The sequence below is a fragment of the Emydura macquarii genome, unplaced genomic scaffold, assembly GCF_026122565.2.
Source record: "Emydura macquarii macquarii isolate MOO-44397 ecotype Brisbane River unplaced genomic scaffold, CSIRO-AGI_Emac_v2 contig_3348, whole genome shotgun sequence".
NCBI lineage: Eukaryota > Metazoa > Chordata > Testudines > Chelidae > Emydura > Emydura macquarii.
In genome coordinates, this window is record NW_027133485.1 from 3,908,249 (window position 1) to 3,928,918 (window position 20,670).

A 20,670-nucleotide genomic window follows, 5' to 3' on the forward strand; every position below is an offset into this window, starting at 1 on the left:
GCACCAAAATAAGTGACTGGATTTTCAATATTGCTCAGGATGCTGGGTGCACATTGGGCACTGAGGCCCAGGTCCTCAAAAGTATTTAGGTGTCTACCTCCCATTGAAACCCATGGGAGTTAGTTGCTTAAATATTCTTGAGGATCTGAGCCTTAGCTCTTTGGAAAATATGACGCCAGGTCTTTCAGAAACAGCTTCTTCAGTCGTCAGAGATGATGCTCCCAACAGGAACTACACACACCAGACCCACTGTTATACTAAGATTGAATAATGGTTTGCAAGATGTACTCATGAGGAAATCAGTCCTGCCCCACTCACACTGATCTAGACTGCTGCTACAAAGATCATTTTCCTAGCCCGTCGCTTTGACCATGCACCCTTCATTAGCTCCCCTACTCTATTGCAGCAAACATAAGCTACACGTCTTCACTTTGAAGGCACTTCCTGGTCTATCCCCAACCAATCTATCATGTGTCATTCAGTAACAAAAGGACAACTCCTGCCTCTGATCAGCCCATGATGCCAGCCTCAGTCACCCACTTCTTAAATGTTCAAACAAGCACCTCTATATTGTATCCCATCCTGCCACTCACATTTGTGAAGAGCTACTCATAAATATCCATAAAGCCACTTCTTTATTCTCTTCAAATCTCGCCTTACAAGTCTCCTTTTTCTGTGAAATCTACAAAAAACTTGACAACTAGGCTGCTGCTGTGCACCACAGCCCATCATGCCGACTAATATTATCTCATTGTTTCCCTGTGGCTGTCTGTATCCATTTGTTGCCTCTGGTTGTACACATAGGTTGTAAGCTCTGTGAGGCAGGGATTGTCTTTTTGTGCTGTGTTGTACAGTAGCTGGCACAATAGGGTCCCAGTCCATGACTAGATCTCCTAGGTGGTATGATAATAAAACCAAATAAACAAAACACATAATTACTGGGTCTCAATGAGTGAGAAGGAAAGGGATTTATTTTTAACTAAGCTAGACTCTGTGGGCCAAATTCAGTTTTCACTCCAGAGTGAATCAAGTGAAAGATTCTTGTTGGGATTCGGTCTGAGACCTCCTTCCACTTGGCCTCCTAAGAACTCAATTTGATTCCAGATGTCATCGTTCAGTTATCTTTCTTTGGCATAGACCAAGGCTACACTGAGTTGATCACACTCAAATGCACGGTACACTCAGATCCAAAGTCACACAGAAACCCTCTCCCTTTATATATGTACACATCTTATTGCATTTACCTTGCACCGCACATTTTGGGATTGGCTTGGTTACTCAGAAGGAGCCAATCCCTATACAGCAAGCTCAGTCCACACACTGTCCATCTCTGACCTACTCTTTACCTGATCTTTACATTCCCATCTTATTTTGTCCATTGTTACTTTGTTTGTTGTAAATGGCTCCCTGGGTGTTCACTCCCTTATCTTAGCTAGTTCAGACATTCTGTCTCTTAGCGCACCACTCGCTGACCCATTTACCTATCTTAGCTAGAACAAACATTGTGTATTCAGCCTGCACATCTATTTACCTAATCCTGTCTTCCAAGAAATGAGACCTCCCCTATGTTTAATTATTCAGGTCAAGCCAGGCCTACATTCCATTGCCTTTGTTTTTCTTTTTTATATTAGCATCTGTTTTATTTGCATTATATTCCTGTCTTTCTGTGCTTTCTTTCTCAAGTTTATTACTCAGAAACACATTCCCAAGGCGGCAGTAGTTGTCATTATTTAAACTACCATTAATATGAGGCTCAAATTACAAACTGGGGAGTGCAAGCTCTCCTCCTCTTGTATGACCCACCAAGGTGTTTTTAATGCCTGTACAGTATTGTCCCCAATTTCCTGTTGCTCAGCTATTCATTGGGCAATAGGCACCAATGGCTTTCTTCTCCTTTGTACTAAATCAGTGGTTTTAATAGACAAGGGAGGTACGGAAGCAAAAAGATTGGTCACCAGTGACTCCCATTTGGTGGTGTTTCTCATGGCCTTTGTCACATTCTCCTTGATCTGCACACTTGACCACAGGGCATGGGTCCCAATCTGAGTCACAAAGGTGAGATTCAGACAAAATCTACCCAGGCTTCCCTGGCATGATGTTGTCCCCACTGAAAAGCGGAGGTATCCCAAAGCACATATTGTATCCCTGAGCTGCACTACCTCTTTCATTCTGTCTCTAACGACTGGTTGGGCTCAACGTGCCTCTCTCGTGGTCAGGTTCATTCATGCCAAGCATTCACAGAACCATCTGTGTTTGATTCATTTACAACAGGCTGTGTCTATTTCATCTCCTTCTGCTGCTGCCAACTTTACACTGGGATAATGCTCTTTACAGGTCCGGTTTCTCTGTTGTACCCATATTATTAACATATACCAATTCTGTAGGACTCCCTGTCCATGTAAGAATAGCAATCATAATTGCCACAGTCTAATTAGTATTTACATGTGGTGCCCAAGGTCCGGGATCTTCTAGCTCTATGAACGGCCAACATTATAAATTCTCTTTTCTGCTGATATGGTCCAGATAAGTGTGCTTTTTATAATCTTGACCATTCCCTCAGAAAAAAACAAACAGGACCTAGGTATATTTAAAGTTATGTGCCCCATTCTTCAATTTCTTAATGATGTAGGTAACCCATCATGCAAGTTACAGTCTACTCACATTTTATCTAGCTATCCCAAGAATGTTTAGGGCCTCATTTGACATCCATTGAACTTAATAGGAGGCTTTCCATTGATTTCAGTGTGTAATGGGTTGAACATTTCTTCTTTTATGGTACAATCCAGCTTTCTAGCTCCCTCTTTAATGATGGCATACTATACCAGCAGCACTTGTAAAATACAACAACCCTGGTGCTTTAATCTTCACTTGGAAAATGTAACCAAACACATGCACTCCAGCCATTTCCTATCAGGGACCCAAGGTGTCTAGTTCAATTCCTACCTACTGTAGCATGCACTTTATTCAAAGTAGTTATTTTTATGCCCAGAGCCTTCAAAGATGGAGTTATTAACTGTGTTTAAAAGGAGGAACTGGTCCTGATAATGCTTGGATGTAATTAGTTTCAAGCTAATGTACTCTGATGACAAAGCAGCATTGAACATGTGGACTACAGTACCAGGTTCTGTGGGGAATGCTTATTGAGGATAGTAGTCACAGCAAGGCAAAGTCTGACACTATTCTGATAAAGGCAGAGCCTATGTAACTCAACCAAACTCACATCCCTTGGATTTAACTCTCCAGCCAATGCCCGGACTTTGGCAAATGCCCTTAACAATTTATGTTTTATTTTAAAGCCACAAAGAACTAGAAACATAAAATAAGCAAAAAGAATCCAGCCTTCCCTTGCAACAGGCAGTACAGTGGACTGACCCCAGACTTCTGGCAGGTAGCAGTAGCATGGCAGAGAGAGGTAATAACTTGGGAAAATAGGTTTTATTTATTTTTATATACTCATTGTTTGTCATTGTGCCTTCTCTCTGCGGCCTGGAGCTTGGAGCACTGGGAGCATTTGCCATGCCATGCATGGAGGGACCAGGGGGAATTTGCCAATTGGCAGCATTGTCCCTCCCCTGTGAAATTCCATCCAGTTTGACCAACGGCCTGATCCAAAGCCCACTGAAGCCAAGGATGTCTTTCCTTTGTCTTCAAAGGTCCGAACTTAGACAGTAGCCCTTGGTCTGGGAAAAGATAGAGGTAGGTTGTCTGTATCTGTGTGAGAGAAAAGAGATGGGATAGAAGAATGAGGGGATCTCCCAATCAGGTGGTTGGGTAGGGAATGGGAGCCTACTGTCAGATAGTTGGTAGGGAGCATGAAGGTTCAAAAACAGGTAGTGGGGAAGCTGAGAAAGTGAGTGGGGAATGAGGAATCTCAGACAGCTAATGGGAAGAATTCAGGCTTCTGGGAAAGCTCAGAACGTGGAAGGATGTGGGATGAAGGAGCTCCAAAAGCAGAAGGCCAGTCAGAAAGAGCATCTCAGGTCCCATGGGTTCTCAGTTATAGGCAACAACTCCTGAGACTTGCTCTTCCGTCCATCCTGAAACACAGCAAACTGAGTAGAGCAAGAGCACAACAAACCAAAGTCATCGTTGCCATGTCAGCTGCCAACCTCCAGCTGATGGATGAGGAGTTTGTGACAGATGAGTCTTCATTCCCATTCTCCATTATGTCTGCTCGATGCAGTATTAATATCATCCCATCATCACTACATTCATCCTCCCTGACCTTGACTACATCTCATCCACATCTGCTGAACTGCTCTGCTGATGGGAGGGTGATACCTAGGATTCCAGAAATGGGTGGCATTTCAGGATTTGCAGGGCAATGGTTGATCATACCAATACTGAGCCCTTCCACTGCATCTTCCATCTTCAAAGGACCTTGCAAACATTATCTAATCAATCTGTAACTCACCTGCCACTCAACAGATAAAAATCACCTCAATGTCATTACAAAAAATCAGGAAGTATAGGAACATATTTTATTCCCAGCAAGGCTTGGTGACATTTCAACCTCCTGAACTCTTGGTCTCAGAGACAATGACCACAGGATCATCAAATGAAATGATATTTCTTTTCTGATATGGCGATCTCACTTATCAGAGTGCAAGGCTCTCATTACATTTTTGGATAGTTCTGAGTTTGTTTGATCCCTCAAGCGGGACCAGAGGGTCCCAGTCACCTCTTATTACCCAGCTTTGTGTCATCAGAGCACACTCGCTTGCTCACTCTTCTTCTCTCAGTGTTCCAACCTGTATGTTTTCTCTTTTAAAACGGACAGTAGATCCTGTTAGGCACAAGGACCTTACTTTAAAACACTGATGTCCAAACCCTACATCCAAGGGCAAAATTTATAAACACATCCTCAGCTGGTGTAAATCAGCATAGCTCCACTGGCTTCAATGCAGGTATATTAATTTACTCCACCCAAGAATCTGACCCATCAGCATATAATCAATTTAAACTCTTAAATGCAGACTGGAGCATTAAAATGCATCTGGCCATTGTGCAGTGTACTACAGGTGGGGTTTTTCTCTCCTCTCTGCAACAGTACTAACCAAGCAAAACCTCAGATCAGGATAAGAAACCTCAGATCAGGATAAGAAAAACACAGGATGCTAATATTTCCATACACTGTACTATATGGTACTCTATACTGTATATATGGTATTATATATAGTATATTTTATACTATATATATGGATCTTAGACACAGACAGAAGCTGCAGAGTTCAGAAGATCCACATTTTCCCAAAGTTCTGAGGTGTTAACGAAGGCTCAGTATAGACCTGGGATCTGAACTCTCTCAAATTTTGGGGATTCTTGTTTCTAGGATTTTGCACTGGGCTCCTCTCTGATATAAACACTTGTGTAAACCACAGGACCGAAGTGTATGCGCTGATTATTCCATCACTCACAAATCGCTAGGAAGAAGACAAGTTGCGTGTGTGTTTTCCTGAATCCCCTAAATCCAATTACCTCCCCCCTGAGTCTGTTCCTAAAGAGTTCATATTGTTGATACCACTGTTGAATGTACAATTAACTCGCTGATCTGAGGCGGTGATAATAGATGTCTCTCGAAACTAAGCATACATTAAACAACAGAGGGAGTGGGAGCCAATAATTTCTCTCGTCATGTTGATGACACGGAACCGAGACGACTAATCTCAGCAATGCGGGCGAAGGGGTGGGAGGAAGGGATGGAAGCTATTTCCATATTTATTGACAAATTTAATTTACACCCGGAGTTTTCACTTTGGAGAGAATATATTTCACTTTAAATGTATCAGTCTTCAACAGCCAGCCCAGCAATAATGATTTCTGTGCCTGCAGACACTTTTACACTGGGATACTAAATTTATATGCAACACTTTTAAAGAAAATGATATTAAAATTCACCATTTAGGATTAAGCTGTAAATTCAATGTAACCAAGAACAAATGAGGGGGTGGAAGAAAAACTTTTTTTTCAGCTTTTAGGATATAATTCCATGAATACAAAATGCCCAACTGGGCACATATTTGCCCTAGTACTAGCACGAAACTGAGTGTTTAGGGAGCAGTTTGGAGAAGACTAGAGAGTGTCCCACCAAGCAAGTCCAAAGTTGAGAAATAGCTCCCCCTGCAGTTCCTGTTGCCAGAGGAGGTATAAGGATGTCTCTTCTGATATACCAAAGAAGAATCAAGATGCAAAACAGAATCTCAGCAGCAGGTACAGAGTTAAAATGAAGTCAGCTCACTTCCAGTCCCTAATTTCGAGGCAGGTGAGAAGACAGGATGGAAGAAAGTTCTCACACTTTTCATCTGGCAATTTCAAGGCTGCTGCCAAACCAAAGTCATTTAGAGACACAACACCCCCACTAACAACCATACAATAACAAAAAATAATCTTAGGTGGAGGGTGCTCATGAGCAGCCATACAACAACAAGCCACTATGCGTGTGAACAACACTACAAAAACAAAATAGTGCAGCATGAGCAACCCTACAACACCAAACCGATATGAACATGAATTATGACACCACAGCACGTATGGGTGATGGTGGGAGAAGATACTGTTAAGGAAATATTAAAGTTTTTGAACTTCTCCAGTGTCACCAACTCTCACAATTTTATTGCAACACTCATGGTATTTTATGTTTTTCAGAAAGCCCCAACTCCTGGAATCATGTGAATATGTCAGTTTCTAGCCTTCATGGTTGCAGAAAACACTTGAAAATATGAGTCCTAATGACTGAAAAAACAGAAGGCAAATAAAAAGAACTCTACATTTATTTTTTAAAATCTCATGATTTGTGATCTACTGATTTTTTGGGCCCTACCTCACAATTTTTGACTGCTTGGGATTGGGAATGCTTCTTCTGAGATATTAACAAGGCGAGAAAATAAAACGATGATGATTTAACAATTATGGGCATATTGTTAGCTGGTATAAACAGGCAAAGCTCCACTAACATCATTGGAGCTAGACCAAAGTACACTAGCTCAGGACCTAGCCCTATGGCAAAAATACCTTTTTAAAATTTCCATCTTGCTTCAGGAACAGCCTTAAAAAGCACTTTTCTACCCATATGCTGGAATCTGGGCTGATCATTTACAGCTCTCCAACTGTCCTGGATAATAGCCATCTCATTTCTGGATCATGAGTAGAGTACTTCAAATCAGGTAGCTCAAACAAGAACTGTAAAAACTGGGGTTATGCAGGGGAAACTTGATTCAGTCTGTTTCCTAGAAGCATATCCCACTGCATCCTTTTTTTACACATAAGGGGCCTATGGAGAACAATAATCTTGGTAAGCTGGAAGCAAAAGACCCATCATGACAAACGTTCTTTCATGGACATGCAGTTTTCTTTTCTAAGAAGTTACTCCTGAGAGGGTAAGGTCTGGCATATACATGGATTTGGTGCGAGGAGACAAACGAGGCCCCATCCATCACTGCTCTAAGGACACAAGCTTCTCACCAACATTCAGCAATTACTGACATATCTTGTCATACACTGGCTCAATTAAAAGGCCAGGGTATGCTCCGCTAGTTGGCAGGGCTAATAGACATTTTATACCTCGTTAAAATAATAGCTTCAGGTTACAAAATGTCCCCTGCAGCGGTACACTAGTTACACTGTTCTCAGTTATTTTGGTGTAAATCATAGACGTGTAGAGCTAGAAGGGACCTCAAGAGGTTATCTACTCCATTCCTCCATGTTGAGGCAGGATCAAGTATATATAGACTATCTCTGACAGATGTTTGTCTAACCTGTTGTTAAAAACCTCCAATGACAGAGATTCTACAACCTTCTGTAGTAACCTAATCCACAACTTAACTATCCTTAGAGTTAGAATTTTTTTTCTGATATCTAATGTAAATATTCCTTGCTGCAGGATAAGCCAATTACTTCTTGTTCTACCTTCAGTGGACATGGAGAACAATTGATCATCATCCTTTTTGTAACAGCCCTTAATAGATTTGAATACTGTTATCTGGACCCCATAATCTTCTTTTCTCAAGACTAAACATTCCCAGGTTGTTTTTTTTTTAAAAACCTTTCCTCATAGGTCAGGATTTCTAAACCTTTTAGCATTTTTGTTCATCTCCTCTGGACTCTGTCCAATTTGTGCACATCTTTCTTATAGTTTGACACCAAAATTGGACGCAGTACTTCAACTGAGGCCTCACCAGTGCCGAGTGGAGTGGAACAATGACTTCCTGTATTTTACAGACAACACTCTTATTAATACACCCCAGAATGATATTAGCCCTTTTCTCAGTTGCATCACATTGTTGAGTTATATTCAATTTGTGATTCACTATAATGCCTAGACCCATTTTGTATTTGTGCAAATCTATAGTAACTCCATTAATCCAGAGTAACTCTGGTCTCAGTTACTCTGGTGTAGATTTATAAACTCCATTAATCTCAGTAACTCTACTCTTAGATTCATTGATGTAAATCTGGACTAAGGAATTTGGACCAACCAGTCTCTGAGCTGCCTGTATCATATTCAAAGAGCATAAGAACCAAAGCCTGCCCCCATCCAACCACGATTCCCACCGTGTGAGCATTTTTCAGCAATTTTGCTCATTAAAATTGTGCTTACTGTGGACTGCCAGTCCACTAAGTATATGCCACCTTCTCTCCAGGGCACAGTTTCAAAATGAACATTCAAACCATTCATTAGCTCCACATTATAGTTCCGCTTGCTACTCAATTATCATTGCCAAAGGGATAGAGCAGTGGGCTGCAGGAGCGTGCGTATTTATAAACAGGGGAACAAGTCAGCCTGGCTTTACTAATCAAATACTGCAGGCCCATTTAGGTCTCGAAGCATCACATTCTAACGTGGTCAGAGAGAACTGCCAGCATGTTCCCTGTAGCCTTTCCTTTAACTGATAGAGAGACATATTGTATGTATTTTAGCAGGAAAGCAATTATCCAGTAACCTTACCACCTACGATTTGTTTCATATCCACATTCATTTAGTTGTTTCTTTGATGACTGGCCATGTAGCAACTGCAAGAGGGAAACCTTAAACCTAGCAAGAGATTAATGACAGTCTCCAACGGAACAGATGTATATGAATAGCAAATGAGGCCACTGAAAGCTTCCGATAAAACTAATGACAGGAGTCTTCGCCGCAGCAGAATATACTAGCAAAGATGGAAAAGCTCATCCCACAGACCACCAATTAAGCAAGGCTTGGAAAACTTTGAAGGTGGCACTGCAATTATGTCCCACATGCAAATCTTCAAGATTAGGACCCAGGTCCTCAGCTGGTGTAAACTGGCATAAATTGGTTTCATCCTGTTACACTGATTTGCATCTACTGTGGTTTTTCCCCTATATGTTGACTGCACGTTTGCTAGCCTTTATTTTATACAAGATTGGCTGATCCCCTACAGTTAAACTGGTGCAACTCAGTGGGAATACAGTGATGAATCCAGATCTGTACTGGGTAATAGAGGGAACTTTGAGCCAGCTCCACAGCTGGCCCTTAAATCTTTAGTTATGTGAGTGTAAGGGTCTTGCAAGCTCAGCCAACTTGCTGGCATTTCTCTGTCAGTCTGTAACGCAATACTTCTTTGGAACGTGGCGTCTGATTAATTCCAACATTTCCAGGACTGTTCTAGGCACCATTGACGAGACGTGAGAGAGGCACAGAGGGAGTTTGTGGGGGAGAACGGAGGATGTAAGAAGCACCCAGGTGTGTGGCCTGCAGGAGCAACACAGTCTGTGACCTGTGAATATAAAAAGATGACTTTAAATGTACTGTAGCTGCTCTATGGGTAAGATACTGTGGGTAAGTGGGCTCTGTTAAAGAAATGGAAATTGGTAGGAGCTGGTATTTCCAAATCTGTGCATCTCAGGTCCATTGCTGAAGGCACTGAGCGTGTGAAAACCAAGTGATGAATTCTAATCAGACTCCAAACCCCTCCATGAGGCCTTACTTTTCCCATCGCCTATGGAAAGTCCCTCCTGAGGTGGGGGACGGTGAATACAGTGAAGTTTATCCCGTGCAAATTAATGTTTTATCTGCATCATTGTAACACAGGAACAAAAAGTCAGACAAGATGATCATGATGGTCCTTTTTGACCTTAACGTCTATGAGTCTAAAAAAGGCAGCGGTTAGCAAAAATATTGCCCCTCCTGGACCCTTACAGCTTGCAAAGTGCTTTAAGATCCTGAGATAAGAGAGGCTATTAAAGTGCAAAATATTATTAGAAATGGCTTAGAGAGCTCTGTGGCTGTCCTTTTCTGCTGGAAGGAGATCGGAACTGATTATATTGTTTCTTTTCCTCAGGTGTATATTCTGTGCTGTCTCACACACAGACTCAGGCACACAAACACACTCACACGTACATTCACACTCAAATACAAATTCATACACACAGACGCAAACACACAATCAATTACAAATACGCATACACACCAACAAAAATTTTACATATAAACTTACACCCAGAAACCCTAGCACACCCACATGCACCTCACACACATTCAATTAAAAGCTCATGTGTGCGCAAACACACACTCAAATTCAAGCACATGCACACGCGTGCATGCACACTTTCACCTTTTGTCTGTAAATCCCAGGCCGCAATGAGGGATTTATGCATGAGTCAGACATTCACAAATCAGACTGCCAGTCCTGAATAAAATTGTACAGGTTGGAGCATTCTGCCATCTATGGAAGGTGTTTTTTCCTCTTTCAAATGAGGTTCTAGGTGAATTTGAATGTTGATAGCCTGGAAAGTGAGAGAGCATGGGGAGAAAAAGCTTCATTTTGATCAGCAACTGACATCTGAGACTTCACTTGCAGGCACAATAAAATTCAATCTAGTGTCCCAAACTCACTAAAAATGCCACTGCAGCAGTACACCTTCTCAGTGCTTTAGCAACTGAGGCAGGAGATTAAGGTGGGTTTTGTGGGGGTGGGGAACTCCCTCTTTCATGCTACGTAATTCTTGTATTAAGGGACTGGATGGGGTGTTCTCACTCTGCCCTTCTTGTGCTAGAAATAAGACAAAGGGAAAGGACTTGGAGGCCTGAAGACAAGCTTTTAAAGCATAAAAAGATGAAAAGTCAGGATGTGAAAATATCACCAGGCATTCTTTAACAAGCAGTGACACTCAGGAGGCAAAGAGAGAGAGAGACTTTGCTAACAGATACACTGACATAAATTGGGAATACACTCCTCTGAAATAATGGAGTCACTTTGGATTACAGTCTTGCCAGCTCTCAATTTTACTGTGAATCTCAGTTTTCTTCTTAAAACCCCAGATCCTGGAGTCATGTGAGACTCTTGCTTTATTAAAAAGAAAAACTCTTTCTAGCCATGATGGATGCGAAGGAAAGCTAGGAAATGTATCACATTCCCCCCCTCTATAGGCACAAAACCCAGAAGGCAAATCAACCCTCCATTTAAGCCAATCTCATGATTTTTGGGGTGTCTGGAGCAGTTGGGGATAGCAATACTGCATTGGTGTTACGCTGATAAGAATCGAGGAAGTTCTGCAATCCCTTTGCCCAGGTGTAAATGACCAGGAGGAGGAGCAGTAGAGTATCAACTCCCACATACAAAACTTGGCTAACCCTGGTCAGCTCCCAGACAGAAGAGCTTCAAAGAAAACCCAGAACACTGAAGGAAGCGATGACAGTGATTCAATAGGTGGCACTGTTTTATTTCTTCACTCTTCTGCACTAGGGCCCAGCAGATTATTAGGAGGTTCTGTACAACCAGAAGTGCCATCTTTCAAATTAGATCTAAAATGGAGGTCCCTGTGAGATCCTCAGATATTATGGAAGATCTCAGATATAATGGGGATGGGTGAGGCATAGAAACTTGGAAAGATAGACGTAGACAGACAGACCAACCATTTGCAGCTATTAAAAAGCTCACTGAATTTTTCAGCTGGAGATGTCTGTAAAGAATTTTGGATGAAACCTGATACATAGAAGATGTTGCTATACTCAGTGTGAGATAGTAGGTTATGTTACATGATAGGAATATAGATAGTAATCTGTGACCTCTCTGGTCAGTTCCTCCCCGCATAGCCTCTTTTCTAAAAATCAAAATAAAGAGCAGCTAGTAATTGTGGGGGGAAAGGTGGATATATTTTGCCATTCTACTTAAGCTAGCTTGCTGGTTTTCATAAAAGATATTACTCTGTGAAAAGCACATCCCTGTGTGTCACATTTATGGCCCAGCTGATGACAAAATCCACTCAGTTTACAAGTCAAAATAGTCTCTCCCTGCTCTAAAATACTATTGATCACATTACAAGGAAAGAGTCAGACCCTAACTGAACACACAGCAGGATACCTGGCTTTGTACATGCATTTACAGCCGGAGCTGAATCAGTGTTTTATCACTGGTGCTGTATACTTTGCTCAGATACAGTGGGCCAGGTCCTCAGATACTGTACATCAGCTTAGCTCCATTAACTTATTCTTTGTATCACAGTAGAAAATACTGACCCCAACCAAGATCAGGAACCCATTACATTAGGTGCTGTACAGACACATGGTAACAGAGAGCCTCTGCCCCTATGAACTTCAAACAGAAACAGACTAAAGGTCAGAGGGGGACAAAAGATGAAGTGACTTGCCAGGAGACAGTAGCAGAGCCAGAAACAGGACCCAGGTCTCCTGAGTCCTAATCTAGTGTTCTAGTCCCCAAGCTAGCTATTCCTATTTACAGCTGATGAGGATCTAGACTGGTGTGTGAAACCATTCATTTTTCACTTTTCATCACAGCAATAGTATGGACCTCATTTTTAAAGTGGACTCCAACTATGCACCTGAAAATGACTGAGGGCATGAAAACAGAGGCCTGCTGAGAGTTTTTTAAAACATCAGCCTTAATTAATTAGGCCTCAGCATTGATGTGTGGTGAGTTAGCATCCTTAATCCCATTTTCCAGAAAGAGAAATAGAGGCACAGAGATGTTAAGTGACATGCGGTAAAATACAAAGAGAAGAAAATAAAGTCAAGTGGGATGTATTTACCAGTTACCAATTTGATTTAAATAGAAGAATATAAAACCATAGTGCCTTGTGTTTTTCCAGTGAAATAATAATTTCTCTGGGAAAAAGAAAAAAAGATGTTGTACCTGATATGTCCACCTCTCGCCCCCACCTAACCACCTGGTGCGTCAGCAAAACCTCGACCTGACCTTATTAGGCCATTTCCTCGCCCCTCCTAAAACTGACCTTATTAGGCCATTTCCTTGCCCCTCCTGAAACTGACCAGGTGACCGAGAGCAGCTGCCTCATCACACAGCCAAAGGTTTGTCCTGGTTCAAATATCTCCCCTCCAATCTGGAGCAACCTTGGCTACCTGAAGCCCCTAGTATAAAACTGGGGCACGCCCCAGGCTCCGGTTGAGAGAGCTCACCGTCCACCAGACTCATCATCTGGCCTGTCCCTATCTCTCCCGCTCCCGACTGACTCCGAGCGCATATCGAATCGTACAAGCCGTCTTTCTGTGTTTCTGCTGTTCAACAAGCTTCTGGGTGTCATGTTGCAGCTCTTTCTGATGCTGGTAAGACATTAACCCTTTCTCTCCTCTCTCCCTTTTAGCTTTCGTTTAAAACTTGCTCTAAAAGTAATAGCCGTACCCCCCCCCCATCTAGTTTTTATATTCCTGTTGTTTTAATAAACCCTTAATTTCCAACCGACTCATTATTGTCTCTCGGGGATCATTAATCTGTCAGGTCAGAAGAAAAAAGCCACCCCTCTTCCAAAAAAATCCATTGGTCAAGATTTTCAAAAGCAACTAGTGTTTTGGGGAGCAACAAGCAGGCCAACTTGATACACCTTACAGAAGCCTAACTTTCAGAGTGCAAGTGCTCAGCACTTACTGAAAAATCAGGTCCTTTTAAGGCATCTCTAACTGGCACCTGAAATCACTAGTCACTTTTGAAAATCATGGCCACTTATTTTTGTACCAATTGTGTCAAATCCATCCCTGGTGCAAACCCACACCTCTGATGGATCGCTCTGGGGAGGACCATGTCAATCAGTACAGCTGGGGATCTAGCCCCAGTCTTCCTATGGATTTGTACAGCACCCAGCACAATGGAGTCCCAACCTTGACTGGAGCTTCTGGGTGCTACTGCAGTATAAACAACACTTAAGAGAAGTTCCTTGTGGCACTCTCTCTAAGACTATCAGGCTCAGTGTGAGATCTGAACATCTAGCAGGGCTTTTTCCACCTAAAACACATTTACCAGGCATGCTGCTTCTGAATGCAGCTAGACTGGGTCCATAATGCAGGCAGCAGCAAGAATGCTGTCTTTGCCCATAAGCTAAGCAGATGGGCTGTAGAAGTCACACAAGAAGCCAGTGCAGCTAGCAGCAATGCCTGCATATCGGTGGTGTTAGTTTTCTAGGGCTCATGCAAACCTGGGTTCAGATTTTATTCATGGAGATTCTCAAATTATCACTTAAAATTTAAAGAGTCTCAGACGAAACCTCCACATTTTCCCTTGGTGAGGGTTAAAGCCAGGAGTGAAATCCTGACCTCACTGAAATCAATGAGAGTTTTGCCACTGCCTTCAGTGGGGACTAGATTTCATCCCCTGAGAGTAAATTCTATGAATTCATGCACAAGTCAGCAGCCCAGTTCCATAATTGGACCCTTTAGCAAGGACTCCTGTGCATATGGACTCGAATTGCAGGATCAGGGCCTTGGATTCCTGGTGGCCAGTAAAGCTAGTCCTTAGTGGCTGGGAGCTAACACTTTAGTTCTTCGTGGGTGCGAAAAGGAAGAACGCCACACAACTAAAGAATGAATGAAGAATGTCAAGATGAAGAAAAAGCATTGCCCAGGGCAAACAGCATGAACATTCTTGAAAGAGAGAGAATCTCTCAACCCAAACACATGGAAGGATCTATAAAGGAAGGGCCTGACCGGCTGGGAGCATAACTAACATGTGAGGTTGCTTGAATGCATTTGCTATTTGAGTCTACTTTAAAGAGGTAAATGATGTAGGCATTGAGCCTTTATTTAATTCTTCAGGCAGTGGATGAGTGCCATTCAAGAAGGAAAGAAGAAAGGAAAGGAAGAAATGTTCTTTAAAAAAATGAAATTACATTGCTCATCACCTCTTCTTTCATAGCAAGAAAAAGCCTAGCACAGTTCCTTAACCTGAATCTGTGTCACTCTAGCCCCTTGGCTGAGCCAAAGGAATCTCCGTACTTCAGCTCCACTTGGCCGTGGATTACAGGTGTTGTCATGGCAATGATTTATGCAAGAATTAGTCACTGCTGCAGCACTTCTACAACAGGATGAAAAAACAATGGAAAGGTAGTAACATTTGGAAGTGCCCGTGACACACAGGCTGAGGGCTGGGGAGGAGATAGCACATTTCCTTTTCCCCAAACAATCTCTCCATGACATTTATACAGCTCTGAGAAAAGTTGGTCCCTAATCAGAAATGTTATTAATAGTAATCTGACAATAAACCAAACTTCATATTAAACCTTGCCAGCCGCTGCCATAGCAAATTCTCTAATGGCCCATTCCTTTACTAAACTTGGATTGGGTAACAGACAGAGCTGGAGAAGAAATTATTACATTTACATTGTTATAGAAGAGGAACATTGGAATTTATTGGCAATGGGATCTGCAGGCTCTCCTGGCCCTGGGGAGGCATTCATGAAGGAGATCTGGCAAAGCAAAACTGCAAAGCTGCATTTGTCTCTGATTGGCAAGATTTGCCCAGACAGCAGACTTAGTAGTTCACCAGGGCCTCTAAGGGTATGTCTATACTGCAAAGAAAAACCCACGGTGCCAAATCTCAGAGCCCAGGTCAACTGACTCAGGCTTGCTGGTCCCAGGCTGTGGGCCTAAAATCAGCATGGTCGACATTCTCACTCAGGCTGTATCCTGGCCTCTGAAACAGCGAGGGGTATAAATCACATACCCTAAGTGTAGGTCTACTCCACCCTGTAAACCCAGGCTCTGACTGAGGTTTGAGTCCAAACCCCCCTTCCATACACACACAAATCAGTCTGTCTCGGGCTAAGAACCTCTCTGGACTCAAACCTGCAAACACTACTGGGGGGATTGGTCAGAGTCTGAGTCCTACTGTGACTTGAGTCCAAGCCCTGTCCTTTTGCAGTGTGGATGTAGGTTAAGCTGCAGAACCAAGTTAGAAAGTCTGTATGATGCAACATGGACGTGTTAGCACGGCTGTGAGACCTGGGCTGCTGAGTAAACCTGGGTTTATGATGCAGCGTAGATGCTCAAGCTCCGGTTTGGAAACACCGAGTCCACAAGTGCAGCTCCTACAGAGCAAGTTTACAGTGCCGTGTAGCCACACCATGAGGGGTTTTTGTCAATGTGAAAAGGATGTGAGGATCCTTTGAGAGGAAAGCCAGCCAAAGGAGAAGGATGAGACTGTGGTTAAGGCACAAGAGTGGGATACCCATGAGATCTGGGGTCACATCATGGCTCTGCAACTGATTTGTTCTAAGACACTGGGCAAGTCCCTTAATCATTCTTGGGTAAAAATTTTCAGCAATGTCTAAGGGACTAAGGAGGTTAAGACCCATTTTCAAAAGTAACTTAGGAAAGTAGAAACAAATTTCCAGGGGGATTTAGACCCCTAAGGCCTAGAACCTCACAATCTATGTAGGCACCTAACTCCCATAGATTTCAGTGGGAGTTAAGCACTTAAATACCTTTGACGATCTGAGCCTAACCACCTGAGTCACTTTTCAAAATGGAACTTCAGCTCCTGTGTCACCTGGGTGCTTTTGAAAATTGTACTCTCGTGTCTCAGTTTCCCCAGCTGTAAAATGGGACAAATAGTGCTTGATTGTCTGTCTGCTCTAACTTAACTGTGAACTCTGTTTGGGGTGTGTGTGTGTGTGCGGGGGGGAGCACTGTCTTTTACTAAGCATTTGTACTGCAATGATCTTGGTGGGATCAGCTGCCATTGTAGTGTGTATGATAACTATGGATCACATAGAAGCAGGATAGCGCCACATAGCTGAGAAGAGCATTTTGCTCTCCAAGCATACGAGAGTAATTAGCGATGGGTGAGGTTCAAAAATGTTTGATCCAGTCAGTAACACCACACATATAGGGAAAGGCAATGATGGATGATCAGATGAGCACAACATTAGGAAGACATTAAAACACACTATAGGTAGTGATTTGTTCTTGTTTTCTTAAAAGGGCTAGATATAAATCGACAGTATTCCGTTGACTTCAGTGGTGCTCCATGATTTACACCAGATAAGAAACTAGCCCTGGATATTTACATGCTATAACAAAGAAAGTTGATTTAAAATGTCAATTTCAGCGACAGTTAAACTGAAAACTATGTTAACAGAACATTAAAGCTGCAAAATAAAGCACTCAAAAAGCTAGGAACTGCTAGAGTTAAGGTTGCCTGTGCAACCTTGATTTGGCCATCTTAGGCATATGTAGTATGAAATAGTCTATCATTACGTGATCACATACTAGGGTGCAGTTCTGTGCCCACATATGCTAACTCCATCAAGGCACCTAGACTTTGACAGCAAGCTACGAATTTCATCCCTCATGTCTTGCTGGAATGAATTCAGAGATTTACATCAGTGAAGATTAGCTCAGAATCACGCTCAAACAGGTGTGAACTGCAGTTAAGAAAAGAAAATTCAAAGCTAAGGTTGAAAATCTCTCTCTCTTTTCCGCCAGGCCCTGATTTTCATTGTCTTCACTGAGGTTAAGACAGCTACATCATCCTACCTCAAATGCCATTTTCCTTGTTCTCTTGTTTGTTTCACTCACATTCTCACGACTCCATGAACAGAGTTGTTGTGGAGCTCAGTCTCTATTAATGTCTATTTCAGCTGACAGACAGATACACCTGAGGAAGCCAGACCCACCCCTCTCCATCCTATTGTCAAGCCACAAATGCCGGTAGTTCCTCAAACCACAGTCCCTTCACAAGGCTAGACTTTGCAGTCACTTTCATCCCCTTCTGCCTTTATTTTATTTTTTGGCTGGCAGTAAATCTTTACTAACTTCTTAATAGTTTTTAAACATATGCATTGTCGCATGGGTTTACCATCAAACTCAGCCTTTAAGCCCAGTGTAAGCCTCAGAGGCACAGAACATATCTGTTCAAATTATATCAGTTTGTGTGTACGGCTTTGGAAAATTGCAGACCCATACTGTTTGCCAGTGCTTTGGCATAGGTAAAACGTCTCTTCTCCTCACTACCTTTAACCCATTTCTCTTTGGATAGTGCTGAAAAGGGCAAATGGCTGGTTAATTCTTGGATACAACAGGTGGTGGTGGATTGCCCACACTTCGCCGATGTGAAGCTCAGGGTGGGGAGAAGATGGAATGAAAGCAGAGGTGTCCATCTCTGTTCTCAACCCTTTTTCAACTCACTCTTACCCTTTTGGCATTTACGGGAGCAAGGCTGGGTAAATGCACAGGGTCCTCCATCTCCAAGCCATCATAAAATCCTCAAGTAACAGTAACTTTTCATCCTCTGAAGTTTCAATGCTGACTTTGGTGGTTGCATAAGTGCCTAGAATGTGGAAGGGAAATGTCCCTAATCCAGGACTCTCGAACCACCAAAGCAGCAGCTGCACCTAGAAATTCTCCCCAGGTTTTGCACTGAGCCCAGCACTAGATGGGACAGAGCTTTGGGAGGTCAGTCAGTGCTGTGAGATTAATCATGCCATGTAGATAGGAGTAATAAAACACATAATCCTGAAAATTGCTATCAGTTGTCAGTGATACCTTCCTGCTCCAACCAGGTTATAGATGGGGAACTGGAACAGAGAGAATATGGGATTTGTCCAGGGTGATGCACTAAACCTGTGTCAGATGTGGGAATTGAACCCAGATCTCCTGATCCTAGTTCCAGACCTTAACCACAAATCCAAGTTTTCATTGCACTGAGTTCATTTCAGAAGTCCCCTGGGATCAAAGCAGTTCTTGCTGCGCTGTCACAGAGATATGGGGGCTGAATCGTGGACTTTAGTCCATCAAACAGTCACCAACCCCAGATGGGAATTCTGCAGACTGTGAACAGTAGGTGCCCTTCACAACTTGCTCCATCCCCAGGTGAGTAACACGTCTAGCTCTGACCCACCTATGTGGATCCCACTTCAACCCTGTTGCAGAACAGCAACTCAATATGGGTATGAAGGCAAAGATTGAGCTGGGAAGCAACATGAAACCAAAAGTAAATGCCCAAATTAGGCACACTGCAGGCTTAGTCTGCTGAGCTGTCACCAGTGCTTTCACACTGATGCCCCAAGAGGTCCCTCACTTGTCAAGAGGCCACAGACAAGCCTTTCTGTTCCAATGACCACTGCATTCCCTATGGTGCTCAGATTCCAGAGATGATCTCCCCATCTGGTGTGATTGCCACCGCGACTGTCCTAAGCGACTTGGGCCCACATGACTTCAGGAAGTGCCTCGAGTGAGGAAGACAAGAGAGTAGCATCAATTAGGCACAATGATGCAATTGCATTTAAGTCAGCTGTCTGATTCCAGGCACAACAGAATCCAGAGTCACGTCCATCCCCTTCAACAATGGCATCGTGAAAAGTGAGGCTCTCTCCGGAGCACTCAGAGCAGCCTTTGCCCAGCCAAGCAATTGGATGGTGCCAGGGCATCAATTTCCCAGCCTGCTGGGCAGCAGCTGCTTTATCTGCTTTGCAGTAAAAGGCTTCTCCTGGTAGTTTACAGGGCATGCTGGCAGATAGCTCAATTGCTGCAGGTGGGTGATGGACGATTGCGAGGTTATGTTTCGGGGCTGGAGATATCAGTGTTGCCCACCGGGGGGGAGGGGAGGGAGGAGGAGTACACCTGAGTAGCACTGCTGTCGGCCAGGAGCCCTAAATTGCAACCTGCCTTGCAGGAATAGCACTGATTTCCTGCAGAAAGACCACTCCCTTCAAAGAAATCAGGGGGAATTCGAACGCCAATAGACTAGGGGTTAAAATCCTGGCCCCACTGGTGATCATTCCAAGACTCCCATGGATTTCAGGACCTTAATCTGGATAAGTGACAGGTAAGCCTTGTTTCATATGGGGCAGAAAAATCTGGGTGAACTATTCTGAGTGAACAATCCATTCTGTGAATTCAGCCCTGGTTTTGGTTTTGTGCTGGGAAAGGAGCTGAGAATAGGCTTTCATTTTGAAGATTGTGTTGGCTGTTCAAAAATACTAAGCCCATGGTTGATAGAAAGGTGCCTCAGACAGGGGTAGATTGCGCTGGTAAGCGTGTAAGTGTCATTAACCAAAGAATATCCCCAGGAGGCATTGTGCCTCAGAGACACCCCTCTGCTATTCCTTTGCTCCCAAGGTGCAGGAATTTGCTGCTCGACTACACAAACAGTAAAAATGAACAGTACCTGTACTGGCTTAGCTGCACTGTCTGGTACGTGGTGGGTAGAGCCAAGGGTCAGCCATACCCCGCCAACCTGCTTGGAAGGAGAGGAGTAAGCAACACTTATTCCTACATGCTTGGATCCAAGACCTGTGTCACCTTCTCTCTGTCCTGTGTGGCCACGTAGTCTAATTCAGTCTTACTCCTAAATAATTTCCCATGCATCTTGCTTTCAGTATTTGCTCTTCACAGTTTGTGCTGTGTGACTGGTTGCCTAAGGCACATGGGATCAGATTTCAATAGGATTTTCTCTCCTAAGTGCC